Below are 12,267 nucleotides of genomic sequence, written 5' to 3'. Positions count from 1 at the left end.
GGTACTCAGGGATATTAATTACAATGGGACCAAGTGGGAGTAATCAATTGGTAAATGCGAAGCAATTATTAAGAGTTTTCATAAAATTAAAGGCAAGAGATTGTTATATAAAGGATATGTGTTGATGATGGATTTGTTCTATTTTTCTTTTCTTTGATTTTTTTTTTATTATTTTATCTTTATATACACGGGCAGCAATTGTTGTATTAGAATGATGTTGTATTGTCAACCTTCCCCCTTCCGGGGGCCCAATGCCTTATATTTTTTGTACTTTTTCTTTTGTTGTCTTTTTTCTGTAATGCCTTATTTATTTTGGCATATATGTTATGAAAATTCCAATAAAAATATTTAAACATAAATGACGTCATCCAAGATGGCGTCCCTTAGATTCCGATTGGCTGATAGAATTCTATCAGCCAATCGGAATTAACGATGAAAAAATCCTATTGGCTGTTGCAATCAGCCAATAGGATTGAGCTCGCATTCTATTGGCTATTCCAATCAGCCAATAGAATGCGAGCTCAATCCTATTGGCTGATTGGATCAGCCAATAGGATTGAAGTTCAATCCTATTGGCAGAGTGCAACAGCCAATAGGATTTTTTCAACCTTAATTCCGATTGGCTGATAGAATTCTATCAGCCAATTGGAATCTAAGGGACGCCATCTTGGATGATGTCATTTAAAGGAACCTTCATTCATTGTTAGTCCGTCGGAAGAAGAGGATGCTCCGCGTCGGATGTCTTGAAGATGGACCTGCTCCGCGCTGGATGGATGAAGATAGAAGATGCCGTCTGGGTGAAGACTTCTGCGGGCTTGGATGAAGACTTTGGCCTGCTTCTTGGAGGACTTCTTGCCGCTTGGATGAAGAGTTCTCCTGGCTTTTTGAAGGATGGATGTCGGATCTTCAAAACTGTAAGTCGATCTTCAGGGGTTAGTGTTAGGATTTTTTAAGGGTTTATTGGGTGGGTTTTATTTTAGGGTTTTGGGCTGCAAAAGAGCTAAATGCCCTTTTAAGGGCAATGCCCATCCAAATGCCCTTTTCAGGGCAATGAGGAGCTTAGGTTTTTTTAGTTAGCTTTTTATTTGGGGGGTTGGTTGTGTGGGTGGTGGGTTTTACTGTTGGGTGGTTGTTTGTATTTTTTATTTACAGGTAAAAGAGCTGATTGCTTTGGGGCAATGCCCCGCAAAAGGCCCTTTTAAGGGCTATTTGTAGTTTATTGTAGGCTAGGGTTTTTTTTATTTTGGGGGGGGGGTATTTTCATAGGGCCCTTAGATTAGGTGTAATTAGTTTAAAGCTTTGATAATTTCTTTTTTCTTTTTTGTAACTTAGTGTTTATTTTTTGTGTAACTTAGTGTTTGTTATTTTTTGTAACTTAGTTAGTTTTTTGTAACTTTCTAATTTTTTAGTGTAGATTTAAATTATTTGAGTAGGGTTAGGTGTTTAAATATATAATATAGTTAATTTGTAGTTTTATGTAATTTTAGTATAAAAGTTAGGTTAGATTAATTTTTATTTTAATATAGTTTAATGTAATTTTAGTTTCAAAGATAGGTTGGATTAATCATTAATTGAATATAGTTTAATGTATTTTTATTATAATAGGGTAGGTTAATTAATAGTTTAATGTAATTTTATTATAATATTTAGGGTAGATTAATTATTAATTAAATATAGTTTAATGTAATTTTATTATAATAGTTAGGGTAGGTTAATTATTAATTTAATATAGTTTAATGTAATTATATTATAATAGTTAGGGTAGGTTAATTATTAGTTTAATATAGTTTAATTTAAATCTAAAGGTAAATTTAAATTTATTATAAGATAGGGATGAGTTAATAGTTAATATAAAGTTAGCGGGTTGTTAGGTTTAGGGGTTAATAGGTTAATTTAGTGTATAGCGATGTGGGGGGCTGGCAGTTTTGGTGTTAATAAGTTTATTTAGTTGCGGTGGGGTCCGGGAGCGGCGGGATAGGGGTTAAACAGTTTATTATAGTGGCGATGTTTAGTGACAGTATACAAATAAAGTTGTCAAAAAGCCGAAAAGCAGCGACATCCGCTGCTCATCGCCCCGTACTTGGTGCGTGGCTTTTTGACAGCTTTTTTGTTAAATATGGAGAGCGTATTCAGGTCCGCGACAGCGATGTTAGGCGATGTCAGGCGAGCGTATAGGTGCCGGCGAATGAAGCACATTTGACGGGTTGATAAATAGGCCCCATTGCGTAAAGTGTAAGGGATAAAAAAAAAGTTGCACCAAACACAATATAAGTAAATTATAACGAAGTTTTACACTTATATACACTATATCTGAATAAAATTATTCATAAAAATATTTTTTTTATAAGAGATAAAAGGTATATGGTATAAAACAAGGTGTTTGAATGGAAAGGGCTCTAATGTATATATGTTTAAATATGTGTATGGGTGTATATATACTGTATATGTACATATATATGTATATACATGTGCATTTATATGTTCATATATGTAAATATATGTAAAAACTTGACTTAGAACTCACATTCAACCCACATATACAAGCACTTACCAAATCCTGCCATTCACACCTATGCAACATTTCCAGAATTCGTCCATTCCTTACTCAAAAAACTACAAAAATACTTATTCATTCCCTCATTTTGTCATGCATTGATTATTGCAATCTACTTCTAAATGGCCTTCCAAAACACCGCCTCTCCTCCCATCAATCTATTATAAAGGCTTCTGCTAGACTCATCCACCTGATTTGCTGATCTACATCAGCTGCTCCGCTCTGCCAGTCTCTACACTGGCTCCCCATACACTCCAGAATATAAATTAAAGTAGTAACCCTAACTTACAAAGCACTCAACAGTCTAACTCCCAACTATATTTCCTCTCTCATCGTGAAATATTCCCCATCCCGCCCTCTTCGATCAACCTCTGACTTACGTCTCTCCCCTCCTGTTATCGCTACGTCCCACTCCCGTCTCCAAGACTTTGCACGTGCTGCTCCTGTCCTCTGGAACTCTCTACCCCGCTCCATAAAATTGTCTCCAACCTTGTATAGCTTCAGACGCTCCTTGAAAACCCACCTATTCAGAGAGGCTAATACTAATAAACTAATACATGAACTGCCTGACTCACTGCTGCAACTACAACTAATGTGACAAGCTACCCCCAACCTTATGTCTCTGCACCCTAAACCTGTAGACTGTGAGCTCTCAGGAAAAGGGCCCTCTTCCTCCTGTACTAGATTTGTTGAGTTTTGTTATCTTTTGTATTTTATCACAAATCCTTGTCATTGTATACCCCTTTCACTGTACCCAGCACTACAGAATTTGGCAGCGCTATACAAATAAATTATAATAATAATATGAACACATATATATATATATATACATTTATATACACCTATCAGTTCAAGAAAAGAGAGAAGTACTCACCGTTCTTGTATAGCAAATAACAAAATTTACCCTTTATTTCTCATCAATTAATAGCCAAATATTCGTTGCGGTGTTCATACTGACACCTTTCTCAATGGTAATGGACAAACAGGGAAAATAAACAGAGCAGAGAACAGCAATTAAAGCAGGAATCAGCCACGGAGTAAAGGTTCAGCCAACTCCTCAGTACTAGATTAGAAAAATATGAACTTTTCTATATTTAATGGACACATAGGGACAGTAATGTGCAGTGTACAATTCTCTGCAAACTTATATACACAAGCCTTACTTGACCATACCACCACCATCTAACTACCGCACACTCTACTCCGTAACGTCCTTCCAGTGCAAAATATCACCACATAGCTAATTAGCATAACTGATTGGTAGTGACGTATATGTCACATGAGATAAACACAGTCCAGCGTGAGACAGCACAATCAGCCTGTGATCATATAGGGCAAAGTGCATAAACTCTATGTACACTATATTGTATCCAAAAAATTAATGTTCAAAACTACCGCAAAACATTATATAATCTAACAATAAAATAGAAACAAACCATCATAGGCAAACAACATTGGATTAACCAAATAAACTGTACTTCATATCTCTTAGAATATGATAGAATCCTCCTAATGCGGAGGAATGAAGGTTTGGATTCATTGACACATTCCAAATGTCACTCATAAAATCAGTCCTTCCTTTTTCAGAAAATCCCACTCTTATCTGTATATAGTTGAATGGCATATCCAAGTCAGGTCAACCTAATTGAAACAGAGGTTTATAGGAACACACTGTAGTCCAATATAGTGCTGAGACCTCTAGGGACCACAGTTCCCAAATGGTGTATTCACTTATTTTCTGTTTGTAACAGCTTTTTTGTGCCTATCTTCACCCCTTCTCATAGGATGCCTATAATCTAGCATGGTCCATACGCTAGCAACCATATGTTTTTCCTGGGCAAAATGGCATGCCACCAGTTGGTCAGAGGCTCCATTTTTTAAAGGCCTTCATCAGTGGTTTGCCATCCTTTCTCTAAAGATTTAAGTAGTCTTACCCACATAAATCAACGAACATGGACAGGACAAGATATATCTCACATAGTCACCGGAGCAAATTAGCCAATGTCTAATTTTATATTTCTTTCCATCATGAGGATAATGGAAAATGGGGCCAGTTATTATGATGTTGCATGTGGTACAATCCCACATATATAGCACCCAGATTTTCTTCTGTCCTTCAGCCATGTCTCCCGTTAGTAACTTCGTACCGGGTCACTTTGGACCAATAAATCTCTTAAGTTAGGTGCCCTCCTATATACCATACATAGTGCCTGCATATGCGTGAAAGGTAATGTCTTTTCAGATTTCACAGTGTTCCAGTGCTATTTAATGGACTTCTTCATCACATTATGAATAGGTGTGGAGGTAGTTATAAAAGTCATGCCTTCAGTCACCACTCCCTTATGTTTATTAAACATTTTGTTCAACAAGTTTCCTTGATCCTCATCATGTAAGTTTTCAATGGTCCTGTCAAAGTCCACTGCATTGTATCCTCTTTCAATCAGTTTTTTTCTCATGGTATCCTCTTGGATAAGTCTGGTACATTCTTCTCTGTTGTTACATACAACCCTTGTGAGCTGAGATGCTACAACCCCCTTTTTTATGTCTAGGATGGTAGCCATTAGCAAGAAGCAATGAATTCCTATAAGTAGGTTTGGAGAGTAATGATGTGTTATAACCTGTATCACTTTTGATCTTAAAGATGTTCAAATCCAGAAAATGAATCAACTCCTTACTATATTCAAAATTAAATCTGATAGGAGACCTAAGATTATTTAGGAAATCTATTCATGTTTTTAAAGTATCTTCAGACCCTCGCAATATCAACAGACATCAATGTACCTACTGTATAGATTTGCATATGTGCAAACAGCCTCACAGCCACATTTCAGAATGACATCAATGATCTTCTTAAAACTAATAGTAGGGTTACTACTGAAGCAGCTATAAATAGATTCACCAGGAAGGTGCCTGAGAGCCTCCCTTCTAAAATCTGAATAGTTTTGAATCGCAGGGCAGATAATGATGGATGTATCATTTTGTAAATTCTGCAGCGCCGTCCTCTCTCCCTCAGTTAGATTTGAATGATTCAAGACAGTGTCAAATCCTTCACAATCTGTTAAAAGCATATGAGAAAAAATACAGATAGAGGGGTTGGAGCTGGGAGGATCAAATTTTGAGGATACCTTAAAGGTGATAATCTGGGTCTGCTTCTTATCTTTAAAAAAAATCTTTCAATCTCAATTGGCACTACAGTTTATATATATCTACATTCACCTGAAATTTATACATTTTCAGAGTGGGAACAAAATATAGTCCCTGTTTTAGCAGCTTCCCCTGTAAGAATATAATTACTCTGATTATATAAAATGTCTATCTTTTCCTGGGAGCTCTTTTTCGGGTACCCTCCCCTTATAACATGGGGGCGTCTTCATCTTTTTGGTAATGGTGGTTTTCCAGCAGAGCCTGTAGTCACTCCTCCTAAAGGGACCCCTGTTGTGGCAGATACCACTGAACCCAGGGATTCCACCACTGAACCCAGGGATTCCCCCACTGAACTCAGGGATTCCCCGACTAAACCCAGAGATTTCCCCTTGGATGAATCACCCATGCTGCTGTCAAAAGTACCATGATTCTGTCTGAACTTAATACATCTCCTACGTCTATAACTGAATTGTGTGTCTTCCTTACCATATAATCATCGATATGCTTTTCTCACAATACTCTGTCCCAACGGTGACTAAATTTTTGTTCTAAAATTTGAATAGCTCATATTTGTATTTAGCTACCTGGGATTCAAGTTTCTTAACACAATTCTCAGTTGTATTCTCAACCAGTATATGGTAGCTCTGCTGTTTTAGCTTCTTGATCTCAATTTTAATTAAATTACATCATCTGTTAGTTTCTTTAATAACCAATAGTATCAAATCATAGGAACACATTCAAATTTGAGCACCATTTCCTACAAAAATCAGGGCTTGATCTACCAATGGTTGGTACATTTCTGATATGAAACCCTTGTGGTATTTGTTTATTCTTATGGTAATTAGAGAGATATACAGCATACAAATGATTATCTAATTCACGTTTTTGCAAATTCAATTATTCACCTCCCAGCTCACGAAGATCAGTCACAACACCTATCTACTCCACATCTTCCTCTGTAAGCATAAAAGGATCTCCGAAGAAGTTTGAGAATATGTAGCCTCTTCCATCACAGAGGAAAACACACACACATATATATATATATATAGTTTGGAGCCCTTCCCAGACAAATACCTTTAAACATGAATATTAATATTTATTAAATTGTAATATTTTTATTGTGTTTTACTGTATTTTTACTGTAAATATTTCACATCCCAATGTTCTTCATATAGAAGAAAATGTTCTTTGTATTTTTAAATATCTATCTATCTATATATATATATATATATATATCTGTATATATTCTTATAGATATATATTTTACAAAAAGATATATATTTTACAAGTTGCTGCTCTGGAGTTAAATGTTACTGTGTTTAATCCCTTTGCAGAGGTTAATCACCCAGTTATATTCAAGCAATAGTTCAATAATAAAATGCTCTAACATATTAGAGGATTTTCTTTTTGCACATACAGTATATGTCCCTTTAAGTTCATACTGGCTCCTCACCCTGACAAGCTCACAGTAAGGGGTGTGGATTATTTATATACTGGGTGTTAAGAGTGGTGTAATAAAATCCACACCAATGATAATGTATTGTATAGTAGCAGCACATGAAATAAACAATTCCATTTTAATCAAAGCATGTCAATATTGAGAAAAATGCCTTGTTTTTAATGTAATCTACTCTGGCGCAGGTTCTGTAAATCTTTAATCCCTTTACAAGTAATCATACACTTTACATATCCAAAACATTCTGGATTTTTGGTTTGTTGCTTATAATACACCTTGGGGTCTATTTAACAAGGGACGAATGGCCCCTGTTCCCTTTGTTTCCGCATGAGCCTTTAGGCTCACCGGAAACAGGAGTTAAGAAGCAGCGGTCTTAAGACCGCTGCTCCTAAACTCATACGCCGCCTCTGAGGCGGCTTATAGCAATCCGCCCGATCATGTACGATCCGGCTGATTGATACCCCCTGCTAGAGGGCAGTATTGCACCAGTAGTTCACAAGAACTGCTGGTGCAATGATAAATGCCGACAGCGTATGCTGTGCGGCGGACATGGTTCACTATAATGGATCATGTCCGTCCGCACATATATAAATAGACCCCCTTGAGTCACCTTGTTTAACCCCTGTATGCCAGGGTGCAAGTAATTAGATCGAAACAAAGTTCAGATGTATACACTTGCTATAAAAATTAAATCACGCAATCGTCTATGTGATCATGTGATTTTAAGGCCAGGATCGGATCATGAGGCACTGCCTACATTGCTAGGCATGACCCTCAATCAAATTCTTACTTGCGTCAAAGGGGAAGGCTGCAGGACGCCATATAAAGTAGGACGTTCCATGACATCCTTCGGTGTTAAAGACCAGCGCTGTTAGGATGGCATAAAAACGTCCTAACGGTGTGAAGGGGTTAAGAGCAATGTATGGGTTTTTTTTGTGCTATATCAAGATATTATGTTCATATGCTGGAGAATGGCAGACTTAAAGGGACATAAAACACTCTAAAATTACTTTTCTGCAGCCTTGAAATAAAATAACAGATGACTGAACACTTTATGAATTCAATAGCAAACTGAGCTTAATGTATTAAGCAGCATATACTTTTGAGCCCTTGTGGGGCTGGCACGCACATGTGAACCTGAATTCCACAATATAAGAATCAGCAGTCATCAGACCGGTGGATAGAAATCAACCGGGGCAGCCTTAAACACACACACGTGTGTGTTATACATAAGGACAGTGGATGTACCGTGTCCGCAGCCTGTTCGCTGCAAAGCCGGGGCTGAAAGATTCTCAAGTTGGGTACCTTGCCCACACCGGTTTTGTACATGAAGCCTCTTGTGTGCTGCGTTTCCAAATCCACCACTTGCCTTATTTGGAGGAGCCAATCTATATTTTTTTACTGGAGTAGACAAGGCTTGTCATGGTCATTTTGTTAGCAAAACTTGCATTCGTTGCAGTGACATATCACCTCTGTTGAGGCCTATTAGGAATAGATACTGTATATAGCAAGGTTAGGCTTGTGCAGCCTGCAGCCTGCACTTAGATATAAGATCAGATATAGATGGCAGCTTTTTTTACTGTGCCAAAAACATTTTACAATCTCAAAATGCTTTGCATCCCTTTAACCCCTTCCTGCTGTTAGGACGTTCAATGCCATCCTAACTGTGCTGGGCTTAAGCACCGTTAGGACAGCATGGAAAGTCCTAGCCATTTGGCTATCCTGAAGCCATAGACAGAGGCGTAACTAGAAACCACAGGGCACAGGTGAAAGAAGGGGGGGGGGCACCCCCTACCCCCACCCCAAAAAAGGTGAATTTCATACATATCCTTTTTTTTTTACATTTAACACATAATTTTTTTTTTAAATCAGATTACATGTCTGCAAAAGGAGGTACTCTGTGCCCACGGTCCGTGAGATGGTTTTACCCCCTATTACTGTATATAGTAACACTGTTTAACCCACCAGTACTGTATATAGTGAGTTAGTGTCACAGTCTGTAATCTGCCGGTGAGATGGCTGGCCTGACCCTACCCACCCCAGTACTTTATAAAGTGACCACAGTTGTCAGTGACATGGTCCAGCCCCCCCGTACTGTATATAGTGGTACTGTATAGTGACACTGATTAACCCCCGCCCCCCCATGCTGTAGTAACAAGGTCTGTAATTTGCTGGTTCCACAAACATACACACATACATGCATAAATACCACACAGTCACATGCATACATGCATACACACACACACACACACATACATGCATAAATATACACACAGTCACATACATACATACATACACACACACACACACACACATAAACACCAATGGGTAAAACAGAAACACTAACCCCTGTAGTCAGAGACACTAGTGAAGCATCATGTCACACTCACATGATATCAGTGCAGGTAGTGGCAGGTCAACGTTTTTTATTGGAAAAATTTTTTTTTTTTTTTTTTTTTTTGAAGCTGGGCCCCCACCCTCAGGGGCACAGTCGCAGTTGCAACCTCTGCACCCCCTGTAGTTCCACCCCTGTCCGTAGAGGCTTGGTAAATGGGATTGCAGGCTGGGGGGCATACCTAGCGTCATAAGCACTCTCGTCTGACACAATCCCATCATTGAAATCACAAGATCGCATGAACGATCGTGTGATTTCAATTTGTTTACATCGGAACTTTGTTCCGATATATACAAATTAGTCCTGTCAGGAAAGGGTTAAGAAAACTTAAATAAGTAATAGTTTAATAAAAATAAATAGATAGGTAGTTTATTCATAGTTTGACATATCAGCAGAGGCGCAAATGGATAGTTCATTACAGAAATGCTTTGGATATAAATCCTAGAATATAAAAAAAACACAAATTAAATAAGGGGTTATAGATATCTGCATAATATAACATATTCTATGGGAAAATAAAGTTACTTACCTATGTTATTCTATTATTTTATACTCTAGAGTTTGTTCTTAGTCTCAGCTTAGCAAGATCACAAGGAAAAAGCCATCCAGAATACATAAACGATAGAGTGGTGTGCCTCACGCTTACCCTCCGGCACGACAATTAATAAGAAGGATAGTAAATAAACCTAGGTTAATGAGCTCATTAGTGGTTTTTAGCAGTTAGAATTCTGAATAAAAAAAGCTAGAACTGTTCAATTATCCACCAAAGTGTTAGGATGGAGACTATAAATAGAACAGAGGCAAATAAATAAACTTGTGGAATTAATGCATCCTGTGATGCTCGGCTCAGTATTTTATTACTGGATTCCTTTCCCTTCCTAGAAATCCAATTATACACTGATCCAGGCTGCGCTCTCTTTGTGTGGAAACATAATAACAAGATTACAGGACAATAATTAGCAGGGCAGATGGTGAATCAGAGATGTGGAAACTTATTCATTCTGATAGTAGCAAACTCTCAGGCCCCTAAAAGGGATCAGTAGGTATAAAATCTACAGGACGGTTTTACTTTACTGTACTATGTTATATACAAAGTAAGACTGGAAGCTTTAAAAATAGCTAAATTTACTGTTGGTAGCTATATATTTTTTTACAGCAGTATAAAGATTGTAGTCATAGTGACGGTGATCTATTTAGTCAAATGATTGGTGAGGATACAACATCAGCGACAGTACAGGAAGTCAGCCATAGCTGCCATCTTAGATAAGCTTCAAATGTAGTATTTTAAAATTATTAAAATTAAACTTTCATGATTCCCATAGAGCATACTGTTACAGTTTACATCTGCTATCTAATTTACTTTGTTCTGCTGGTCTCTGTGGTTGAAACTTAGAGCTTATCTATAAGAGGATACTTAAGTATGTTCAGGTATAGTTCCCAACATTTCCCAAAAGCTTCCGGGCACCACCCTGTGGGTGGGTCTGTGATGGGGGTGTGGCTGTGTATGTTCTGGGTGGGGCTAGGGATGCCAGGCATATCCTGGGTGGAGCTGCTGCAGGCCCTATAAACAGGAAATTTGCCCTGAACAGAGAAAGTGGCAGTTAGGAAAGTGGAATGTCCTAACGGCTGGAAGGGGTTAAGCAATATTTGTGTCAATCTCAATCTTGTTGATATTTTGTTTACAAATAATTTTGTAAATATTGGTAGAAATAGTCAGCATGCATTTCAAGAGATCACAACCATAAACTGTGATGCTGAAACCCCCCATTTGTTCTTAATCGGTTAATCTGTTGAACCATAATTATACTGGCATGTTCTCATGGTTATTAAATAAACCAAAGCTGAAATACGTATGTTGGTCAACTCTTTTTATAATGTTTAGTGATGCTAATAGGTAACGTGTGCAATTAAAGGGACAGTCTAGACCTAATACATCCTTTTTATTACTTATTGTTACATACCAGAAAAGCACCTGCAACTGGTCACACATCTATAAGCTTGTAAGAAGAACATGAAACATTTAAATAGTCATCGTTTGTTAGGAGCAAAAGATGGCTGCCAAGTTCCGTTCACCTATTGTGTGTATATTTTGTTATGTTAAAAGGACAGTCTAGTCAAAATTAAACATTCATGATTATAATAGGGCATGCAATTATAAACAACTTTCCAATTTTCTTTTATCAACAAATTTGCTTTGCTCTCTTTGTGCAAAGCTAAATCTAGGTAAGTTCATATTCTAATTTCTAAGCCATTGAACTGCCTCATATCTCAGTGCATTTTGACAGTTTTTTTTACCGTTAGACTCTGCTAGTTCATGTGTGTCATATAGATAGAATTGTGCTTACTCCCATGGAATTATTTATGAGTCAGCACTGATTGGCTAAAATGCATGTGTCTCAATATAATAGAGGCACTTCTTCACTGTACTATTTACAGTAACACTTGGTCGTTTGCAGTTGTAAACAAGGAAATCTCCAAATAGGCAACGGAAGGCTAAGCTGAATAACTCCACTTAGGCTGCTAGAGCTGCAACGCGCCTTTCACCCTTAGACATAAAATGAATTGTTTCGCAGTTATTATCAGCTAAAGCCAGTTAGAGAAGAATATGTATAGGAGTTAGCCCTCATATGTCAGCAGAGTGCATTTCAAGTTCTGAATCTAGGTAAGTTCATATTCTAATTTCTAAGCCATTGAACTGCCTCATATCTCAGTGCATTT

This window comes from Bombina bombina, chromosome 2 (genome assembly GCF_027579735.1).
Source record: "Bombina bombina isolate aBomBom1 chromosome 2, aBomBom1.pri, whole genome shotgun sequence".
Classification (NCBI taxonomy): Eukaryota; Metazoa; Chordata; class Amphibia; order Anura; family Bombinatoridae; genus Bombina; species Bombina bombina.
This window is presented reverse-complemented; position numbering follows the sequence as displayed.